Source organism: Colossoma macropomum, unplaced genomic scaffold (genome assembly GCF_904425465.1).
Source record: "Colossoma macropomum unplaced genomic scaffold, Colossoma_macropomum, whole genome shotgun sequence".
In the NCBI taxonomy this organism is placed as follows: Eukaryota; Metazoa; Chordata; class Actinopteri; order Characiformes; family Serrasalmidae; genus Colossoma; species Colossoma macropomum.
Genome location: NW_023494794.1, coordinates 17499524 through 17524322, shown reverse-complemented (window position 1 = coordinate 17524322; position 24799 = coordinate 17499524). Strand labels below are relative to the sequence as shown.

The following is a 24799-nucleotide window of genomic DNA, read 5'->3' as shown; positions in this document are numbered from 1 at the left end:
AGCAGCAGTGGACCAAAGCAGGATCTGCGAAAGAAAAAAGTTTTTTTTATAATAATAAGTGAATATTTCATGAAATGTATTAACAGAATAATTCCTTTAAAAAGGCCAACCAGTAACAGCAAGAAACAGTGCGATTTTACTTTTGTAAAAAGAACAGAACATTAAGTATTCAGCCATTTTTCAAAGTTTTGCCCAATCCTGGATGTATGCTTGCTATCTGGGTACTGAGTCCTCCTCACTTTCTCGGGAATCGACGAAGGAAACGGGCGGGCTTTAGGACCCAACATGAGAGAAGAGGGGGGAAATGTTTTAACGAAGCATGGAAGTTCCACCGGCTATCACTTCGGTCGATCATCGAGGCTATTTCACAACCACAAGCCTGTTCAGCAGAGCTCTGCAGGTCAGCTCCTCCACCAAAAACCGAGCGAGCGAGAGGAGAGCCCGGTTCCCCGCTGCCCCTGCTCCCTCACTGCCAGTGCGGAAGGAAGAGTGAGAGTGAGAGGGTGAGAGGGTGGAAGGGAGGGATGGGACGCGTTTCTGCACTCAGAGCAGAGCACAAGAAGCGGCCGAAAACCGAGGTGCGGGGGCGGTCCGCGTCGAAATGAAAGCAGAACATCTAGTCGGATTCATTTCTCTGTTGACGTGCAGTCCGGCGTCCTTGGGCTGAAGCAGCGAGTCCGAACCAAATCACGGAGTCGGTTCAGCGAAGCCTCGCACGCTCCGAGCAACCTCGGTTTGGGAAGAGGATCCAGGACGGCGTGGAATTGGTGAGTAAAACTTTCTGTTTTGGAGCGTTTCAGCTCAGATCCCATGTCCCTTTAAGGCCTGACTCGGCCATTCTGTCTGCAAACCATTCATGGAAACAGCGTGGATGGATCTGTGACCGTGTGTTGGTCACTGGCCGTGCAAGTTCAGTCTTTCTGGGCAGGCTGGCATGTGGGCAGTTCTGAAGGATGGACTGGGACTGAATGGTCTGCTTTATTGTTGAGAGCGATGGCATGATGTAGGTGTTACTGTACAACAGCAGCTCACCGCTTCGTGTCAGGACGTTGTCTTGTTTTGGGGAAGAGCTTCAAACAGGGACCAGTTTGTCTGATATTGGGGCAAACGTGACACGTGAGCTACACTTGTCTTATACTGGGGCAAATCTCATAATAACGTGGCCGCTTATTGTCTTATACTGGAATAAATATCATAAAGATGAGACACTTACTGTCTTATACTGGAGCAAATATCATAAAGGTGAGATACTTATTGTCTTATACTGGAGCAAATTCCATAAAGATGAGATACTTATTGTCTTATACTGGAGCAAATTCCATAAAGATGAGATACTTATTGTCTTATACTGGAGCAAATATCATAAAGATGAGATACTTATTGTCTTATACTGGAGCAAATGTCCTAAAGATGAGATACTTATTGTCTTATACTGGAGCAAATTCCATAAAGATGAGATACTTATTGCCTTATACTGGAGCAAATATCCTAAAGATGAGATATTTATACTCTTATACTGGAGCAAATATCATAAAGATGAGATACTTATTGTCTTATACTGGGGCAAATATCATAAAGATGAGATACTTATTGTCTTATACTGGGGCAAATATCATAAAGGTGAGATACTTATTGTCTTATACTGGAGCAAATTCCATAAAGATGAGATACTTATTGTCTTATACTGGTGCAAATATCATAAAGATGAGATACTTACTGTCTTATACTGGAGCAAATGTCCTAAAGATGACATACTTATTGTCTTATACTGGAGCAAATGTCCTAAAGATGAGATACACTTGTCTTTAACTGGAACAAATTCCATAAAGATGAGATACTTATTGTCTTATACTGGAGCAAATATCATAAAGGTGAGATACTTACTGTCTTATACTGAAGTAAATGTCCTAAAGATGAGATACTTATTGTCTTACACTGGAGCAAATTCCATAAAGATGAGATACTTATTGTCTTTAACTGGAGCAAATTCCATAAAGGTGAGATACTTATTGTCTTATACTGGAACAAATATCATAAAAATGAGATACTTATTGCCTTAAACTGGAGCAAATGTCATGAAGATGAGATACTTATGGTCTTGGTGCTGAGTTTTGGGGTAAATCTCTAAATGATGATGCTATTTTTTGTAATATTAGGTCATGTAATATGTAATATGTAAGAAATGTAGGAAAATGCAGTATGTGCTATTTTATTTTGGGCTAGATCCCATAATGATGACACAGTCTTACACTGGAGCAAAATACATAATGTTCCCATTCTTATAGGATCAACCAATATCAAATCTGCTAATGATGAGACCATTTTTGGTCCAGTTTTGGGGCAAATTGCACAATGATGAGACCATTTTTGGTCTTAAATTGGGACAAACATAATCGTGATGAGACATGTTTGTCTCACATTGGGCGAAATCTCATAATGGTGTGCCCGTTTTTGTCTTATACGGGGGCAAATGTCCTGATGATGGAACATGTGTTGCCTTATAGTAGGGCAAATGCCATAATGATGCCACCCTTATTCTGTGGCAAACCTCATAGTGATGAGACTGCTTTTGTTTTATATTAAGCTAAATGTCATAATGTACCCATTTTTGCCCTGTACTGGGGCAGCTCTTCCAATAATGAGACCATTTTTGTGTTTTGTGAGACACTTGCTGACACTACCTTTTAAAAAATGCCAGTGTCTTATATTTGGGGCAGATCTTTTTATGATCTGTCTGTTATTATATGCAGCATTAACAGATTGCAGCCATTGACTAAATGTAAGCTGTTAGAATCACTGGTATTATGTAGGGATTAGGTTGCAATAGTTATATTGGGATGGAACATGCATTGTCTATATATATGTCTGTATATGTGCACATATACACGCTCATTTTGCTGTCTTGCCAGGCACAGTGAGTTTAACATCTGCGTATTGATCATGCTGTGCTTGAAGAATGCCTCTGTATCATACAGCCTGACAGAAGAGCCGCAGAATGGAAATGAGGAGAAAAGGCTCAGAGAAAAACATTTACTTTATCCCCCTCAATGCCAAATGCACGTTCTCTGTGGCTTTTACCATGTGCTGATTTTATGTAACACTATTGTCGTCAGAGTCAATCGTCTTATGCATCATTATATATGGCATATCACTATTTCCTGCCTTTGAAACAGGCAGCATATGTGATTTAAAACACCAAACGGAGAAATGTAGTCCTACTTTACTGGCAAAACAAACGTGTTTCAGTAAGGCTTTGTCAGCAGTAGGAATATACCAGCACCCAACCGTTGTAGTCGTTTAGTTCTTATAATCTGTTTGTTCTTTTTTTGATGGATGGACGACATGGCAAAAATATAACATCATGGTTTTCATGATATATGAATTATATTGTCATATTTTGGGTAAACTTTTTTGAGGTTTGTGAACAAGTCGTAATGAACAAATGAAATACAATAGTGCTGTGAAACACTTGCAACGTGCAGTGTATTTCATCATTATTTATTATTCCCTTTTAAGTAGTACAACACAGATGTTGAGTAGGTGCTAGAAGACTATGCTGTTCTTTCGGCACAAACCAGTTCGCCTCTGCCGCAGACTGATCGGAGCTGAACTGAATGCATTTTTAAATTCGAAAATATATCATCTTTCTTAGAAAAAATAATATTTTGTCCAAAATTGGGTGAAATCCACATGCTAGGAAGTGAACGTTAGTGCGCCAGTAATAACCTAATGTCTCTATCTCGTCCAAGCATGTAAGTTTGGCTGGGTGGGCTGCTTGGCCAGTATTATTGTAGGCAAAACGCAGGTAAGAAATACACAACTACCAACAGTGTAAATGTATGCTATTTCAGGCTAGATTTTTTACAGTATTGGATGGGATTTATTCTTTTTTCCCTCCAGTCTCAATCTCAGCATTTTCTACTGATATGCAAAACCTGGCAAAAACTGTTCATTGTTCAAGTCCGGATGTTCTCCACCATACTCAGAAAAGCACATCATGCCAGAATTTATCATGGCACTGACGTCATCCCGTTGCATTGCCCACTCCTGGTTCCACTTACTTTATATCGCAAAAGCCAAACTTGTGCACTGCACGCCGTTCTTGTATAACCGATCGAGCTGCTGAAACGAGGCTTATTCGTTGCAGCGGGGATGCTTTGCTTGGCAGTGCAGGCGCAGGTTCCATTCAATCCACTCTCCGCTGTACCTCTAATTCAGCAGCATTAGAGGCTCTTGGCGAGACCACAGGCAGCCTTCGCCCACTCCCGGTGGGTGTGAATGAATGTGCTGAAGGCTTCCTGAATGTGTATGTGTGTGTCTGTGGGTCTGTGTGTGTGTGCATGTGTGTGTAGCCGCTGAGACCATGTGGCCTTTTCCGGCTGGTCAATGAAAGGACTCTATTAGTCAGAACAGAAATCTGCAGTATGCTGTTGGCCGGTCATTGAGAGAGAGAAACTGGGAATATGAGGCTTCTTATTCGGAGACCGCAGGTAGAATCAGTCCGTGCAAATGGGTTGTTTTTTGAAAGGTGAGCTTCATGGTGGTGTAAGCAAAAGTATCAGCAACTACTGCAGAGAAATGTATAAGCAAATGGAAAGTGCATGACCTGGGATTTTGATAGATAGGCTTGTTTACCAGGGATGTAATGATCTACATAAGTCCAGTACGGTCAACTCAATATCACACAGATTGAATTGGCTCATATTTCTAAGCTGCTTCAAGAAAAAAAGTATATGCATATGTGTTTTGGCTAAGCCCCTCTCTCTCTTTGCCCATCTTACTCTAATACGATCAGAGTAAAATAATGGTTTCCATTAAAAAGGATGGCAAATGAAAGACCCCAGGAATGAGGTGTGTATCAGTGATAACGGGGATGTAACAGTACAACGTATTATAATGAATCACGGCATATTGTGCTGTATTGTGTTGTATTGTGACTAGCATTTTCGCTTGTGGCCAGTTTTAAGCTTGGGGCTAACTTATTCGTTTGTGATCATTAGATTGGAAAACTAAAATAACAGCATAAGGCAAATTTTCAGTCATTTTTTTTATTTTTGCCATGTCAGAACATGTATCAAATCGAGATACCGCTGTATCATATTAAATTGAATCCTGAATTTTGGGTATCATTGCATCCTTAAGTGGTACGGTTTTCAATTTTAATACAGTTTCAATTTTGAAACATTTTTTTTTCCAGTTTTGTAAAAGTTGTTCACATTTACACCGACACAACTTCACACTCTGCATGCTGCATCTTTTAATCTATGTTTTTGCACATAAATAATTCAAGAATGTTAATGTTGTGTTATATTGATTAGGACTGCAGTGATTAGTCAACAAAACTGATTATCTGCTGAAGATGTCAAAGAAACACTCTATAATCTACAAGCTGTCTTCCTGACAGATAGCCATGCCCTACGGGAAGTGTAGGGGGCGATATGACTGTTTCATTGCATCATTGAAGAAATCTGTTGCACAGAGATAGCTTTAATTTCAAATCCAACGTGCAAACCTATATGGCAAGAGAACTCAGAAGTGCTTGGTCTGCATTAGAGACAGATGTGTGTGACATGCAGGTTCTGTATATTTATTATCTGGAGTATTTATTATGCACTGTGCACTCATTTCACACTGTTGTGTCTCTGCACTTTGTGTAGTCCTGTGTAATCTTACTGCTGTGGTGTGTTGCACCATGGGGCCTGAGGAATGACATTTCATTCCAGTGTGAATAAGTTATTTAGAGGAATGACAAAGACGACTTGATTGAACCTGAGAGTACAAGTGAATTAAGGCTCAATTACATGTTAAAATAAAAAACAAATGCATTTTAACTCACATCTGAATATCTTCCATAACGAGGCAGGATCAGCAGCAGCCTATTACTCCAGAAACCCATCCATGAGACACAGGTGAGGACCACAGTGGGTGGATTTGTTTACAGCTCTCTGTCATTTTTGAGTAATAGGCTGCTGCTGAGTCCGCATGATTGCAGTCCTCACCGAAGGTCACTGTGAAGTCACATAGAGGGCGCTAGTGAGAACCCCTTTGAACAGCAAAAATGGACTCCTTACAACCTTATGGTTTTGAATGAAGGTGATGCTGTGACGGAGCCAGAGTGACAGGAAATGCCGAAAGATATGGTGGTTTGATTAGTGGATTCATCAAATAATAGTACTTGATTATAGAAATAATGTCGGATTTGTTTTGCTGCCATGTTTTGCGTTCTGTATATCAGTCAGATACTACAAGCCCAGCATTGGCAGTAATGTTTAATTTGATATCCTGTTTGTTGTTTCCACATATCCTGTTGCAGGTTTGTTTTTGAGGCCTTGTCGAGCTTGTTCCGGAACATTCTGGCGTAGCATGAGGGCAGCACCGTCACTTCTGCTTCCACTTTCCTTCTGACTCAGCAAGAATGGTCGCTGGAGGCTTCTCTAGTAATTAACTTATAGCAGAGCACACAAACAGCACACAAGTGTCTCCTTCACGCACTGCAGAGTAGCACCATCATCCACACCTTCGCTTTCCACACATCTGAGCAGTGCAGAGTGAGTGAACAGAGTCGCACTACTGCTATCAGACTGAGAGTGTGTGTGTGTGTGTGTGTGTGTGTGTGTGTGTGTGTGTGTTTGGAGAGGGGTAGAGTAGAGCAAGTCGCAGACGAAAGGAGTGAGGGGGGGAGTTCCCATGTCAACTCAAATGTATGAGCGAGGGATAAGAGAAGAAGGAGAGCAGAATGAGAGGGGGATATAGTAAGACTGAGAACACATCGCTGAAGAGACAAGACTGCTTTGCACTGTTGGGAACTCGTGCGCTACAAAGAAAATTGTCACAGATATTTTGTACGTCACCCGTCAAAACGAGCGTACGGCTACACACAGCCTTAGAGAGGGGATGTGTGAGCCATATATACATTCAGATGCAAAAGTTTGATCATCCCATCAAAGAAAATAAATAAACACATCCTCTGTTTGGGTTGGAGAATGTTTTGTAATGTCGGTTGTATTTCTGACCTCTTCCCCAAGCAGAGGAATCATATATTTACGAGCACTTTGAAAAATGTTTTAAAGAGATTTCAGTCAGAACCTGGTTAAGGATGTGTTTTCTGAAGATATGAGTGAATTATCTTCTATTATCTTCATACAGTGGCAAACAAAGTGTGTGTTACCTAGTTTTCTGCATTAATTGGTCATAAAATGTGGTCTGTTCATCTAAATGACAAGTACAGACAAACACAATATACTAAATCTAACAGCATACAAGCCATTCTGATCATTGTAATCTTAAATATGCACACCAATTAAACATTCATAGTGCTGGTGGAACTGGTCAAACCTCTTTTAGCAGTAATAACCTCAAGGAAAAGCTTCTGGTAGCTGCGAATACTGGACCATTCTTCCTAACAGAACTGCTTCAGCTCAACCGTATTCTTCCGATGTCTGGTGAGGTCATTCCACTGCATCTCTATTGGGTTAAGGTCTGGGCTCTGACTGGGCCACTCCATAAGTCAGATTTAATTTTTGAAGCGATTCTTTAGTAGATTTGTTTTGCTGTTAGGAGTCACTGTCCAGCTGCATCACTCATCTTTTACTGAGGTTCAGCCAGTGTACAGCCACCCTGACATGATCCTGTAGGATATCTTGACAAACTTGGGAATTCATTTTTTCCTCGATGATGGCAATCAGTCCAGGCCCAGGGGCAGAAAAACAGCCCCAAATCATGATGCTACTGCCACGATACTTCACTGCTGAGCTGCTGTGTTCATGTTGGTATGCAGTGCCCTTTTTACGCTATACGTAGAGCTGTTCCTCCGCAGTGTCCTGCCATGGACACCATGCCTATTCAAAGCTTTTCATATGGTGGAGTCTTGAACAGAGATGTTAACCAGTTCCAATGATTCCTTCAAAGCTTAAGCTGTTACTGTACGCAGACCAGTTAGAGTGCCCATGCTACCCCCTGTCCACTGTCAAAAGTACCTAAGGTGGGTATGTGTGCATTGGATCTGGACCTTTGGAGCAATGCAATTAGGTCGACTGGCTGAGGGGTCTCGTTTTCTTTCATATCAAGTGGACAACTGTGTACATGTACTGTTTCCCTGGGGAAATGATGGCACCAGGATGCACTGTAGGAAGCAGGCAAGCTGGTGGAGGGATGGTAACGCTCTGGGCAATGTTTTACCAGGAATTGCTGGATCCGGGCATTCATGTGGATGTCAATTTGATACCTGCCACCTGCCTAAGCATCTCAGATCAGGTATGCTACTTCAAGGCAGTGGTATTCCCCAATGGCAGTGGCCTCTTGCATCAGGATAATGCCTCCTGCCACACTGAACACGTTGTTCAGGGATGATTTGAGGAACATTATGAAGACTTCAGGAGTTCCAAATTGCCCAGATTGTAATCCGTTCTGTGGGATGTGCTGGCATAAGTATTCCAATTTGCAGCTTCTCCATCCAGCAACTTACAGTACTTGTTGCTGATGTCTTGGAGCCAGATACCACAGGGCACTTTCAGAGGTGTTTGAGTCCATGTGTATGTGAGTTAAAGCTGATTTGGTGGCACGCGGTGGACCAACAGAATATTGGGCATAATAACAGGTCATAGTGTTTTGGCTAATTGGTGTATGCTACCCAAAAAAGAAGCATATGATCCTGAGGGTTTGAGCCCATATTTTAGATTTCCTTCCCGTCTGTGGGAGTTTCTGAGTAAATTCCATGATTAAACTGTGTCTCTCTCCATAGTGGGAGTGCACGGTGATTTGATTCTGGCTTTGATGTTTAGATCAGCCCTGCGTCTTCATCAGGCTATGTAAAGTGTTACACTAATTACAGGGTAGAATAGGTGGCGTAGAGTGCCGAGCAGGAACAAAGCTTATTATTATCTGCGCCACGTTACTTTTGTGTAAGCAAAATGTGTGTTTGTGTGTGTGTGTGTGTGTGTGTGTGAGAGAGAGAGAGAGAGAGAGAGAGAGTATTGTATAAAGGAGAAATGCTTTGTGAGTAATTTTAATTTGAATGCTGCATTTGCAGGACATGACTCATCTTTCATAGTTTTGAATGTGTTCATATTGCTTGTTCTCGACTGAGATTGCATCTGTAATGTTCTGTGATATGATCTTGGGTTTGACAGTGCAATATGCTCGGCGCCTAGGAGAAGCATTGCAGTTGTTGACATCTTATTTTTGGATACATTTCAATCTGGAAGAGCGAAAATTGTCCCAAATTGAGATGTCAAGACTGAAATTTGTCCAGAGGTTCACTTTAAAGTGATGGCTTGGCCAAACACATGCAAGTTCCCCCCTTACCACAGTTGTAGTCGATCAAGCAGCACATGTTTGGTGTCTGAAGGTTGATTTGCACTGGAGCTACTAGGCTAATGTAGCTAACAAGTAATTAAAGCTAACAGCCCACTAGGCCTGGGTGATAGGGCGATGTAATTGGAAATCGTCGATGCTAGACAAGTGTCCCAATGGCGATGTGTAAAGGCGATGATCGCTTTTGGGAAAAGCAGTGAGAGAGAATAAAGGAGGAGTAATTTATCAGTAAACAGCTTGTAAATGTGTTGGATTCATGTTTAGGAAGTTAAGAACTGAGCAGTGTGTGCCGCAGTAGTTGCCGGGCTCCAGACGAGTTGCTGTCAGGTGCCGATAGCTTTTTTTAAAGTGCCAGATAGTAACATGCAAAAAAAAAGCTTTCAACACACCTCAGGGTGTTGATTTAAGTATCTCTAAGCTCTGTGATTCAAGTATCTCTGCCTTCCACTGTGCCTGATTCTTGTTATCATTCTTGTTATCATACATCCTCGATGTTATTTTCATTAAGAAGATTTCATTAAGAGGTGAATTTGGTGGAGGGTAGTTCTTCATGCTGTTATGTAGGCTGTGTTGAATTTAATTTTAAGCTCTTTCAATTTTTTCTCAGCTGTTTTTTTTACATGCACAAGACACTTTGCAGGCTAAGGGAGTTTCCTTAGGAGCACTCTTTGCGATAATGAAATCGCATCTATTTTTATGCCTTTGAGCAAACAGGCGTTTTTTGATAGGCGGACGCATCCATGTGACGCTATGGCTTATGAGTTGAAAAATGAAAAATGATGAAAGAAAATACATTAAATCAAAAAAGGTGATAAATACCGAACAATATAAATAGTTGCCCAGAAATAAATAATAATCCAGAGTTGCTACCTGTGGCCACTGGCAATTTTATTAATTTGCATGTAATAAAATGAATTATTGTGGTTGTGATTGCAACCATTTTAGTTGCAGTCTGGAGCCCTGAGTCAGGTTTTTTCTGCTAGAGAAAGAAAGAAAGGGAAGTTTTAAGAAGCTGCCTACTTGTTCTCTCTGCTTCACTTTGTGATACTAGCTCTGTCTACCCCATGGCTCTACAGCCGGAAACAGAATCAAAATGTAACTGAAGCATTTTTAAAATTTATATTTTACTTTTTTAAGTTGATCAGAGAGTCTAGAAACTTTCAAGCAGTAATCCATGACTTCGTATTTTACTGGGGTATATATGTGACAGAGGTTAAATTCCCTTAATCATTCTTCAGCATGGGAAAGATAAGAGAACACACACTTCAAATAAGGAAAAAGGGTGTTGACCTTCATAAGTCAGGAAATGGCTATAAAAGTAGCCACTACAGTACTATAGAAAAAGCCCATATCTGTAGTTAGTGCAGTAATTAAAAAGTTACAGTTAACTTGAACTGTGACAAACTTGCCTGGGCTAGATAAGTTGGTGCTTTACAGAAACGGTTCAGTTTTTTTTTTTTATGGCTTTTACTTCAAAAGCACCAGTTTATGACTGCAAACATATGCATTCATAAGGCTGAGCATTTCTTCCCTTCTTCAAGCTGGGTGGGACGCGAGTGTCGACCTTTTTGAGGGAGAAAAAGTATCTGCTCCTCCTTCTGCTGTGCTGTGGCTGCATTCATTATGATTGTTTACACATTCCTCAGAGAAGGAGCCGTGTCATGGGATCAGAGCGTGATAGCATAGTGGGAGCTTTTGAAAGCCGAGCTGCTGAAAGATCTCTAAAGAAGTGGTCAGTGCAGCTGCAACTTTGACCAAATTGCAGTGTAACCGGGTGTGTATACCAAGGCTGGCTTTAGGCATGCAGTTTGCTCAGTGGCTGGTATAGTTCTATTTCTTCTTAGCTATGCTAGCCTTGTAGCTCCAGCACACAACTAAAGAAGTAAACTTCATGTTTGGTCTAAGGGGAAAATGATGTACTTTCAAGACAATGACTAAATGTCACGTTTCCCCTTAATTTCGTCACGGCCTGTGCCCACCTGCTAGCTAGGTCACCCACTATTACACAGTGCTGCTAAGCTGGAAGGGTGAAGGCATCCTTTTAAACTGCCACTAACACATCATTGTAGAGTTCAACATGCTTGGAAGTAGGGGTGCGGGAAAAACTCGATTCTTAAATGCATCGCAATACGGACGTGAACGATTCTGAATCGATTCATAAATGTCACAAATCGATTTTTTAAATATTTAATTTATAACGTAATGTTGACGGAATGCAAAAGGTGGAACTTGGAAGTGCGGAAGCGCAGCGCCCGGACAGTCTGTGACGGCACATAACAAAAACACAACTGGATGAGTGAGAAATCCGACCGGCTCCCTCTGCGTTAAAGCCAGGTTAGGGGTCGCAACCCAAATGTTAAGAAGAGCCATTTTTTGCCTTTCAACAAAGTCAAACCAGCTTGGGAGCCGCAACATTTAATGCCCAGTATGTCTCAGTATGTGCTGATGTCCTAGTATAGGCTAAACAATATAAACGAGAGCGCAGATTTACTTCGCTCTGCTTTAAGCTTTAGCTTTAGCCGATTTCCTTCCATCTCCGCCAGAAAACCTTCCTTCAAAACTAGAAGAGTTTCTTGTAAAACGTCTCAGCGTCCGGCTGTTTTACGAGGCTGAAGTCGCTTCTCATTTTCCAGCTTCTCGTTCTAATTTTCTCGTTCCACCTTAAATTCTGCCTTAGGCACCGAATGTAACTGCGGAACCATTTAAGGTGGAACGGGAAAATTCGAAAGAGAAGCGAGTTCATTTTCGCAACTTTTTAGAGAAAGACAGTCTCTCAGCAGATTTAACCAACCGCGCTGCTTATAAATGCGAACAAGTCCTCCAAATATTCGTCTTAATCTCTGTTTTTTCGTTCGCTACTGGCGAGGCCAGACCTCGGTGCTGTGTGACCTGCTGTCTGCTGTCTGTTCTCAGTCGTTGAGAAACAGGGCTTTCGCGCTATGCTGCACACTTTGGAGCCGAGATTCAGCATCCAGTCTCGAAAATACACCACCCCCCACAACACACACACACACACACACACTCTCTACAACGAGTCCAAAACCGAAGTTATAAGATCACTAAAGAAAACGGGAAGGATGGCTGTAACGTGCTGCGTGGACACCCGATACCACTGGATCTTATTTCAGGGCGACAGCGCATTTTATCGCAGATGAGTGGCAGCAGCGTCTCTGAATGAGAGCCTTCTAGTTCACTTGCCACATCACCTCCATTTGATTTATTAATAAAAGATAGTTTAGATATTTAAAGCAAAGTATTTGTAATGATCGGTAATGCATTTACATTATGGATCATTACAAATACTTTGCTTTAAAACTACCAAGTCCTTAGACAGTAGTAAGATAGAAATCATGCATAGAGAAAAAAGATGCATCGATAATCGTTTTATAATCGCATCGCAGCCCTCTGAATCGTAATCGAATCGAATCGTGAGGTGCCTAAAGATTCCCACCCCTACTTGGAAGTGAAGACTAACTGCCAATTTAGGGAGAGGGGTGGGACTCCCGGCCACGTGTAGGTGTGCCATCACTGTTGATCAAGCTGTAAGGCCAAGGCTTAGGTGGTTGCGCCAATGGGGGGGGGTCCATAAACGCTGTCTGTTATTGGAATATCCTCTAGAAGCTTATTCTGTGTGTTTGAATATGAAATCTAATAATTTGAAACGGCTTACATTCTGGTTTTTGTGGCTGATGATGGCCTCACTCAGTGAAGTGGATTTCTATGTAACAGTATTATGTAGCGTACACACTCAGCTCCGTTCCTGGGATTTACGGAGGTTCTAGGAAAGTCCTTTTCTGTTTATGCAGCAGCTGAGCGTCTGTGTGCTTCAGTCTCTCTCTCTTTTTCTCTCTCACTTGCTCTTTTTCTCTCCCTCCCTCTGTCTCTCTCCCTTTTTCTTCCTATTCCACCTTCTCAGCCACACGTACATAAACACATGCACACACATGCAGGTAATTAATCCAGTCAGCCTTGTTGATCTTGTCAACTGCGCTCTGTGTCTGTGACATTCGTTCCTCCTCTCGTGCCGTCACGCCTGTGATTTGGAAGTGGTTTAGTCAGAAACACATCACATGCGTTCAACCTGCCTCTTATATGCGAAACCTCCTACCTCGCTTATCTTTTCATGTCTCTTTCGCTTCCTTACATGTGTGTGAGACATGCTGAACTAACTGCAGAGCTCCTAGAGCTGTGAAATCGTGTTCCGTTCTCTTCGAATCTCTTCTTTTCCCCAAATACGGCACAAAGCAGTTGTTTTTTCGGCAACCCACAAATGTAGAATTTAATTTGTTTGCGCTGGTTAGCAGGCGAGCCTGTTAGCACCCGCGATGTTCTTGCTTTTCTTATACTTTCACTGCAAAAGCAAGAGAAAAAACCTTAGGATAAAAGAAGTCCGATAAAGTAAATCTGTGTACGAGTGTAATGACCTAACATTTGCGCGAGAGATAGACTGCACATAGATGCTGCATTGGCCGCTGGATCTTGTGTCAAAGTTGTCACCATATTTTATAACTGGATGTTTAGCCGAATGGTTAACTTACTTGCTTTCCATGCAGAAGATCAGGGCTACGTCACTCTGGTGCCGTATATGTGAGGTAATTTGATCTGTCCTGTCATTGCAGCCCTTATTAATGTAGAGACTCATCATGATAATGATAAAACGCATTTAATGAGACTGCATGGGTTTTACAGGAACATCAAAAGCTCTAACTTGTATAATTGAGGGTTTCCTTCATTCTTCCATAATTTAGGAGCTACTTAGTCTCAACAGCTAGGAATTCAATTGGTCATTTTAGGCTGCCTAACATTATTTTCATGCCAAGTTAATCATCAGTAATAAGAAGGCAATATTTTTCAAAAACTTGCTGGGTCTGTTAATGTAATAAGATTTCATTCCACGTAATGCTGTAGCATTTCTGTTGGTCCATTCACCTAGAAATGTTTACAAAAAGGAAATAATGGTTTCTGGGTTTCCTTATATGACGTTTTAAAAAAATAGCAAAAATGGACATACGGAAGCGATAAAGTATTAAAACTTTCTCATTTATCCTGTGGATTTGTGGCTTAACCTAAGTCAGATTTGGAAAAAGTCCTAAACAGTATTTTAAATGGAGCAAGAAGCAAAAACTCAACTTGTTTTTCTTACCTTTTCAAGCTTTTATTTTCTGACAGTGGTCTGGCATTGAATCTCAGCGAGATTACGGATGTACAGTGCTGCAGCTGGCTAGGTGGCTATGATCAATCAAGGAATCTGAGTATTTGTTGGATAATTTAGACTAACCAACAAACTGCACATAGAAACTGGTTGGTTCGAGCAATCACTTGACATGAACGTCTTCCAGCTCCATTACAGCTGAGGAAACAGAGAAGGGCAGAAAGCTCTATCAAAAAGACTGACATTGCTCTTTTGCCAGTCAGTAGTACATTCATGCAGGAGCCTGTAGCTTAAAGAATAAACAGATTTACAAATATGTTGAGAGCTCCTTTAAGCTAAACATGCTTTTTGCTCACACGTATACATAAACAAATAGATACATTTAAATAAATGAGCTGGTCATGTGAATGCTTTGGTTGGTCAGAACACCCACAAAACACTTATTAGACCTTTCATGATGCTCTCACTAAGCTGCCGAAAGTTTGATGGTTGTTAGAGGACTCATTTGCATGTGCCGGCCTTGTGCGGCTGCTGTTGCAGTAATGAATAGTAAATGATACATTACGCAGGCCTTGAGTGCACCTGTGGACTGTGCTGGACTGGAAGGTTAGCGGTTAGAGACCGGCTCTTCAGCTCGTCTGCTCTTTGCCGGCCTCTTGAAAAACAGCGCTGATCCAGGCTGTGTTCCTCCCCCCCTGCTGAGCCACTCTTGCTTACCAGCGTCCTCTGCTCTGTGCCCATAAATAATTCTCTCTGTGTGTCAGAAGGCAGAATCATTCTCTCTCTCTATCTTGCCTTGCTCTCTCTCTCTGTCTCTCTCTCTGTCTCTCTCTCTGACCCTCTGCAGACCCTATGCAGTCTCACACTCTCTCTCTCCCAGTATATCTATCACTGTCTCTGCGCCTCTATCTCTCTCTGACCTTCTGCCTCAGTCTCTCTGTGTTTGAGTTGTTTACTCACTGTCTTACTCTTTGTCTGTTTTTCTCTCAGCATTCTGCTCCTGTCTGTCTGTCTGTCTGTCTGTCTGTCTGTGTGAACCTCTGCCTCTTTTTCATTCTGTTTGATTATGTAATCTCTCACTCTTTCTCTTTCTTATCTATCTCTTTGGCTCACTTTTATATTTGATTATCTCTCTCTCTCTCTCCCTCTCTCTTTCTCTCTCTCTCTCTCTCACTCACACTCACACACACACACACACACACACACACACCCTTCATCTTTTTATCACTCAGCAGTCCTGCCCCCCCCCTCTTTTTCTTTCTCTTACCCGTCAATTTTTTATCATGCAACATTCCTTGCTGGCTTACTCTACCTACCTACGGACTGGCTGACCTACCTACTTACCTACCGACCAACCTACCGACCAACCTACCGACCAACCAACTTACCTACCTTTCTATTCACCTAACTGCCTAGCGACCTACCCACCCACCAAAGGACCTGCCTGCCTACCAACCTACCTACCCACCAACCGACCGACCTACCTACCAACCTAACTACCTGCCTACCGACCTACCTACCCACCAACCGACCGACCTACCTGCCTACCCACCTACCTGCCTACCCACCTACCTGCCTACCAATCCAACTGCCTACTGACCTGCCAACCTACCTACCTGTCTATTCACCTTACTGCCTAGTGACCTACCTCTCTGTTCATCTAACTGCTTAGCGACCTACCTACCCACCAAACCACCTGCCTACCTACCAACCTAACTGCCTGCCTAGCAACCTACCTACCCACCAACCGACCTGCCTACCCACCAACCAACCTGCCTGCTTACCTACCTGCCTACCTGCCTACCAACCTTACTGCCTACCGATCTACCGACCCACCTGCCTACCTACGTGCCTACCAACCAACCGACCTGCCTGCTTACCTACCTGCCTACCAACCTTACTGCCTACCGATCTACCGACCCACCTGCCTACCTACGTGCCTACCAACCAACCGACCGATTGACCAATCCATCTATCCATCCATAACCCTTTGTCTTTATATCAGTCACCATTCCTGGCTGGTTTACTCTATCTGTCTGTCCAACCATCCATCCGGTTTGCCTCACCTTTTTTTATCTGCCTCTTTTCTCTTCTTGTCTGTCTGTCTGTCTGTCTGTGTCTCTCTCTCTCTCTCTCTCATGCCTTATGTCAGTACATTTCACTTTTTTCTTGTTCTGAATTAGCCAGCTAGCCTCAAGCTCTGCCTTTTCCTTTAATGTCAACAGCACATGTGGAGTTATCAGGTAGCCTCCTGTGGGCTTGTGCCTCATTTACTGCTGGGTCTGTGTTCAGGGCTCTGGAGGAGGTCTGCGGAAGCACCCTGGAATTAACACACCATTAACGCGAAAGCGCCAGGCCCGTTGGCATGAGGGTCTCCTGCTACAAGCGGTATTATTATTCATGAGAGCTGTGAAATATTAGGCTGCGCAAAGAGAGGTGGGAAGGAAATGAGCAAGAGGATGGGGAATTCTGTGGAGGATAAGGAAAGATAGGGAATGGTAGAGGTTTGGAATGCTAATCAGGTTTTGCATGCATGCTGTCAGCCAGGCCTACTCAATGAATTTTTGCGTGAGAGCCAGCAAGGAGCCCAATCATCCAATCAGGCCTTGAGGTTGGGATTAACAAGACAGCAGAAAGGCAGACAAGCAGGAAAAAGACTAAAAAAGAATTCACGTGATAAGGAAGAGGTGGGGGGAGGGGTAGTTTGTTGGAAAAACAAGATGTCCTTACTATTAACCACGATGTTCTGTATTTTGATCCTATTCAGACCCTTCTATCAACCGTTACTTCTCATCACTCATTCTCTTTTTGGGGCATGGCATGTTCAGATCTTTGTTAAACAGGCAGTGAGGTTCTTTACATGGTTCTGGTAATTCCTTTAACCAGGCTTTTCTGCTGTTCTTATCATTTTGGCTCTTTTATATTCTTTTAATGCTCTGACAGACCTTTCAGGATCATAACATTTTCATGACAATTAATTGTGATACAAATAATTGGGATTAACAATTAAAATTAGCTGAATAATTATCTTACTTCCTAGTTGTCAACACTTAATAGCTCCCAAATGACAACAGGCACAGCTCAAGCTCAAATAAACAAACATTACTCACTGCTGCCCTCAATCAAATTGTTTTTTGAGAAATATATGCCCATTTTGATTTTTATGCCAACAACATGTTACAAAAAAGTTGGGACGGGGGCATCTTTACCACTGTGTTTCATCACCTCTTCTTTTAACAACAGTCTGTTGCGTTTGGGAACTGAAAAGACCAATTGCTGTAGTTTTGAAAGTGAAATGTTTTATTGTTCTTGTTTGATACAGGATTTCAGCTTCTCAACAGTTCAGGGTCTCCTTTGTTGTATTTTTCATTTCATAATGCGCAAAATGTTCTCAGTGGTGACAGGTCTGGACTGCAGGCAGGCCAGTTTAGCACCTGGACTCTTTTATTATGGAGCCATGCTGTGGTAATACATGCAGAATGTGGTTTGACATTGTCTTACTGAAATAATCAAGGCCTTCCCTGAAAAAGACGTCGTCTGGATGGCAGCATATGTTGCCAAAAAATGTTTATATCGTTCAGCATTAAAAGTGCCTTTACAGATGTGCAAGTCACTCATGCCGTGCGCCCTAATGCACCACTATATCATGAATTCTGGTTTTTGAACTGTGCACTGATAACAAGTTGAGTGGTCTTTATCCTGGAGGACACTGTCCATGATTTCCAAAAAAAATTAAAATTTTTGATTTGTCGGACAACAGAACACTTCCCCACTTCACCTCATTCTGTTTTAAATGAGCTCAGGCCCAGAGAAGGTGGAAGAGTTTCTGGATCCTGCTTATATATGGTTTCTTCTTTGTGTCTTAGAATTTTAACTTGCATTTGTGGATACAGTGCCAAACTATTTCACAGACAGTGGTTTTCAGAAGTGTTTCTGAGCCCATGCAGTGATTTCCACTACAGAATCATGTCTGTTTTTAATGCAGTGCTGTCTGAAGGCCCAAAGATCACGGCCAGCAAATACTGTTTTTTTAGCCTTGTCCCTTGCATGCAGAGATTTCTCCAGATTCTCTGAATCTTTTATTGATTATTATGTACTGTAGATGATGAAAAGCAAAAGTTCTTTGCTATTTTACATTGAGAAACGTTATTCTTGAATTGTTGCATTACTTGATCATGCAGTCTTTCACAGAGTGGTGAACCCCTCCTCATCTTTACTTCTGAAAGACTCAGCCTCTCTGGGGCTGTTACTGGGTCATGTTACTGACCTTTTGCCAATTAAGCACCAGGTGTTTTTAAGCACAACTTTACCATTACACAACTTTAACTTTCATTTGTTGCCCCTGTCCCAACTTTTTTAGTACGTGTTGTTGGCATGAAATTGAAATATTTTTCAAAAAACAATAAAAGTTCTCAGTTTCAACTGTTGATATGAAGTCTTTGTACTATTTTCAATTAAATATAGGGTTTAAATGATTTGCACATCGTTGCATTTTGTTTTTATTTACATTTTGCACAGTGTCCCAACTTTTTGTGGAAATGGGGTTGTACATGTCTCATGTACATGTATTTGCCTCAACCCAATGGATGAAACATCACAATTCCTGTTGTTTGTAGTGATGAAGCATATTATTTTGAAAGCAATGGAAATTGTGTAAAACAGTGTAATAACAGTGACTGGCCTATGCTTAGGGCTATTTTTTGGCCATAAGCAAGTTGCGCTTTTGGAACAAACTGATGGAACTTTACACGATGAAGAAGTGTTTCTTAAAGACATGGTTATTAAGGGCTTGTGAGCCAAATGCCAGAGTAGAGACTAAGGTCACACATTTTTGAGCTGGATCTATCATAATTTGATTGTCTCCTGATTTATAGAATTGACAGCGTGTATGAAAATGAATATATTGTCATTAAAGCCATACAGGGATAAACAGCACTGAATGTGAAGGCTTTAAATTGGAGAGAAGGGAGAAGTCGTTACAATATCAGCTGGATGTAAAGCTGTCAGCCGTATATATATGGGGTCTGAATTATCTGTTGGTTTGGTTTCCATATTTTGATAAATGTTCAGAACCAAAATGATGTGCAGTGTGACATGCAGTCAAAAGTCATTATTAAAAGAAGGGTTTTCCCAGTTTTTGCTATTTGCTCGTGGGTGGGGGTGGCTGAGCGACTGTATGGATCATTTTACCAAAGTGGTTCAAAGAGTTGAAAACACATTTCAGGCTTTTAACTTCTGACTTGGACTTGCACTAAAATCCTTTTGCTTTGAGTGACCTTATACATTGATTATGTTTACTTTATTGAAATAAATCCTTGATCATTCCATTTTGTCACTACTAGAACAATCATAACATCACTGAAACTTTACTAAATGTTTCGGTAGTGACTGTTTTAGCTCATTTTGAACAGAACTCAAAAATACTAGCCAACACATGACCAGCAAGCCCAGCTTTGAACACTTGTACACAAATAAAATCAGAATATTTTTAACACAAATACTTTATTAATTGCAAGAAAATGTATTTCAGTAGTGACAATTCTCACTAATTTTCAGACTTTTGGACACATTTACTTCAAATTAATGGGATCTAACTGCTCACCATGTAGCCATGAGGGACCGGGATGCAGTATTACTTCCTGCTCTAAAATGCAGGGGTGTGGCTAAAATAAGGCTCCGCCTACAGAATAAATTGTGTTTCAGTAGCAATGAAAACCTGGGAAATATGTGGGGTTTTTTTTTGTGTGTGTTTTAATTAAACTCATGATAAATCTAAATCTGTCAATTTCACTTTAAAAGAAATCAAAATGATGTTTAAAAAAGCAAAATTAAAATATATAAAAGCACTGTAAATTATGGTTTTGTACATATTTAGCTTATAATTAATTCTTTGAATGTACATAGATCATCAGTTTGAACTAATTTGGTAGATCGGTCTGTATAAATTTGTCTTGGACAAAATAAACCTTCAAAATGAGGCATCTTATATTCAATCAGGTCTCTTACGGTAATTGTTTGTTGTGGATCCCCCCTCAAACCATCTATGAGAGGTTCCAGTAGCTTATGAATAAAACAAAAATCATACTGTGCGCTGTGTTTATTCTTCTTTTAATGCATTCACTAGAGCTGTCCAATCCAGACACTCAAACGAGGCTGCTGGCGTCTGTCTCGTGCAGCGCTGGGGATGGAACTGAACAGTGAAACACAAACACTCTCACTCCAGAAGGGCATTTGAATGCCCCTGAAGGGCTTTCATATCAAGAGACAAGCTCAGAGGTGCTGCAAGGTTTTGCAGGGAAACCGTTTCCTGCTGCTTCCTGGAGGATTATGTTCTCTACAGTCCCTACCGGATCCTCCTCCTGGTTCTGGGACAATTGTGGAGAAAGAGAAAAGATTAAACGGCAGAAATTCCAGCTTGTGCAATTTTCCTCTTACACCATATGTAGTTGATCAATCAGGACATGTTTGGTGAAGTTTACTCCATATGAGCTAAAACACTCAGAAATAAAGGCACGAAACTGTCAGCCCTCTTGTACCTTTGAGAGTAGTCTGGGAACATAACTGTACCATAATCCATTGAAATTATATTTTCTAAGTTGTATTGACTCCACACCCCGCCTCGTCTCCAGGCTTTTATTTTATTGTTCTGTTTTAACACATTAGGTTCTGAAAAGGTACAAATATGTACTTCTCACCTGGGAAAAACATATTTAAGGTACACAACTGGACCCTAAAACCACTGTTGCACCTTTGAAAGTACATTCACTTTGTTTGTTTGTACCATTATGAACGAAAAATGTACCTGCACAGTACCTTTATTTCTAACAGTGTACAACAGTTATCATTATTCACACTGCAAGCCTAAATCATCACACACTTGCCTCAAACTGCATTATCTCGAACAGACTTGCTTGTCTGACACTACATGACACACTGTTGTCTATAAAAATGAACAGAAGTACAGACAAGACTCCAGCTTCTAGATGACCTAAAGGTCTATGCTGTTAGAGATGGGCGTTTCAGTCAAATGTGATATGCAAATTTGCAGAAAAAAAATGTTAGGCCAACTGAGACCTCAAAAATCCATATTAGGTGATGTGTGGCTTGAAATTTACACCAAAAAGGCAGTCAGTCCAAAGTCTTTAAGATAAATAGACAAACGCTGTGCGTCTATTTTCACCATTACTAGCCTAGACACACTGAAACGTGTAACCTCACACCTTTTGTAAAGAGAAAGTTAGCTGATAAATGTGATAAATTCACTAAATGATGTATGAAGTTTTATTCTGTTGTGCAAAATGTACTTGCTTACCCTCTGAAGCCACTTCTGTGTGCACTGTGTTATGCTATGTCTGAGGTAACATAGATATGCATACATACATACAGATAAACATACATTCCTGCTTTGGATTCAGCCAGGCATGTCATCAGCACCCGCATCTTGGGGCAGTCAGTACTGCTGCATTTAGTTACAGAGTAGCAGAAACCTTGTCCATTTTGGTCTGTTTAGTTTTTTGTATAATTTGGAAACTCCACTTAACCCTTGTGTTGAGTTAAAATGAAGAACTGACCAACAGAAATGGTTATAAATTACTTACACCAGTGTGTTTGTGTTCCTGTGGTGAAGATGTATCTGTGTGTGCACAGTTCAAAAGCCTATGTCTCTGATGGTTTGGGGTGGCATTAGTGACTATGGCGTGGGCAGCTTACACATCTAGAAAGGCACTATCAATGCTAAACAGTATTTAGAGGTTTTAAACAACATATGCTGCCATCCAGACAACGTCTCTTTCAGGGAGGGTCTTGCATATTTCTGGAAGACAGTGCTAAATCAGATATACTGCATCCATCACAACAGAATGGCTTCGCAGAAGAAGAGTCCGGGTGCTGACCTTTTACCAATAGAAAACATTTGGCACATTGTGAAACAAGAAATCCAGCAAAGAAGACCCAGGACTGTTTAGCAGCTAGAATCCTACGTCAGACTCTGCCAAAACTCCAGCAATTGGTCTCCTCACTTCCCAGATGTTTACAGACTGTTGTTAAAAGAAGAAGAGATGCTACACAGTGGTAGACACGGCCCTGTCCCAACTTTTTTGAGATGCGTTGCTGCCATCAAGTCCTAAATTAGTTAATATTTTTCATGAAATGGTAAAATGTCTCACTTTCAACATCTGATATGTGTTCAATGTTCAATGTGAATAAAATATGGGTCTGATTTGCAAATCACTGCATTCTGTTTTTATTTCTGTTTATTTACATTTTACACAGCATCCCAACTTTTTTGGAATTAAGGTTGTATTTTATTTACATTAATTGTTAGCATTGGGCAAATGTGCATTGCAACTCCAGCCTCAGCTAAATCCAAAAAGAAAATTGGCATTAGTTTAGCGCTTTCTTGCTGTGTTTGTTCATGAAGCTTGGAAGTATTTCACACATTGATGGGTTTGCTGATGTGCGACTGTTTAACTGGAGCTTGCGCTAAACTCTGTGCTATCAATTTAACAGCAAATAGTCAAAGTAAAGAAATCTGCTCGGCACTTTGTGGTCATTTGTACAGATTCAGATTGAGCTCTGCTGTTGGATTTAGTTCTTACACTTTGCATCTGGTACGTATTTTCGTATTTTTAATAACAGATTGTTATGACAGTTTAACATTAGCGTTTAGGAACATGGAAGTTTCCTTATCTAGATCATAAACATGTTGATGTATTTGATCTGCTGTCTGTTTGCTTAGAGGGATCAAATCACAACCTGTGCATTTACATAAATGTAAATAATACTGGCTGTTATCGCATTCCTTATTTCTACTTTGACAGTTCATTTATAGCCAACTGTTAGTGTTTCACAAACATAGTCATGTAAATTTAGGTTATCGAGAACATGAAGAACGATATCTGATGATTATGGATGCACAGACGTCTCCAAATGAGAACGACAGGCAACACAGCATTTATGAATGTGTACCTATGTGTGGTGGTCTTTAGCCGGCTGCAGCAGTCTTTCTGTGCTTTATTCTTTGGACTAAGCCGATTAGATTCTTCGACCAAAACATGAGGCACAAGCTCCACACTGTCTTCTGGTGGAGTAGAGTTTAAACAGCTCAAAGTTCTTAAATATGAGACCATATAGTCTTAGGCTACGTTTACACAGCAGGTAAAAGTGGCCCAAATCTGATCTTTTTCCTCATATGTGACACAGATGTGTGTCTGTGTGGCAGTGTGGACAGCAAAAAACGCATTAAATCTGACATTTTCAATTCCGATACGTATCCGATCTGCAGCAGTGTGACTCAGTCTGAACACCCAGATCAGAATTCATGCGACTTTTATGTCAGTCCAACTCGACATTCATCATAATTTTGCACTGCTGAGGTTCATAAACATTCAGTCTGATGTTTCTGTGCCAAAGCATTAGAAGAGACTTCGGAAAAAAAATCGGATTTGGTGAGAAAATCAGATTTGGGCCACTTTTACCTGCTGTGTGAACGTAGCCTTAGAGAGAAGCTAAAATATTATCCAATCTATTCCTTAAACCTGAGGATACACTGTGCTGTAAGTGGCTCACCCAAGCTTAAGCTCTGCTCCTTTTTGAGGGTAGCATCATAAGGGTGGAGTATTGGCTGGTGTAGACGCCAACTGGCCTCTGATGGAGATGCTGACTAGCTTCTGGCGGCTCCTCTAAGCTAGCATGTGCTTCCATGCTTTTCTTGCGGTAGTGCTGCAGATTTACAGGCGGGAGGCTTGGCATGGTTTAACTTCATTCAATCCCTCTGCACATTGGATACATTGGAAATTGTGGCCTTGAAATACAAGTAGCCCAACAGCACTGCATGTTTTGGAATCATTAGAATGTGATTTAGAGATTACCCGCCGCCGTTGTTTTGGTTTTGTTGTTGTTTTTGTCATTTTCCGCAGCAGTTGAGGAGAACAAAGTGGCAGATGGCTCTTGCATGAGGCCCGGCCCAGTTACCCGGTCTGCAAAGCTGTTGCTGAAGAGGACGCTGGCCAAAAAGGAGCTCTCCCGACGAGCTTGAGTTTTTCACCCCTGATTCGCTCTTGCGAGACCGCCTGTCACATACCAGTTTGGTCCTTCAACCTCAATCTCTTGGCTGCTTAGGCCAAGACAGAGTGAAGTCAGTTTCTCTATTTTGGGCGGTGAAGAAGCTGTCTGACGAACGTTCCTTCTCTGATCTTAATGGGATGACTCAGTTCTCGATTACTGAGGTGGAACAAGTGTACGTACGTGTGTGCGTCTCTTATGTCTTGATTTCGAGCCCACTGTCTTGCCCACTCACTGTCATTTCTCCAAATGTGACGGCAGGATTAAAAAGTG

At 41.4% G+C, this 24799-nt stretch overlaps 1 protein-coding gene across 4 annotated transcripts in view; it reads left to right on the top strand.

Moving 5' to 3' along the window:
* Positions 1-303: 303 nt before the first annotated feature.
* The window catches only part of camkk1a (calcium/calmodulin-dependent protein kinase kinase 1, alpha a), a 150421-nt gene continuing 125925 nt past the window's right edge, over positions 304-24799 (top strand). For all 4 annotated transcript variants that reach the window (XM_036580437.1, XM_036580435.1, XM_036580434.1 and 1 more), the window contains exon 1: positions 304-767. The gene's annotated coding sequence lies outside the window, so the exon portion shown is untranslated. The remainder of the gene's footprint in view (positions 768-24799) is intronic.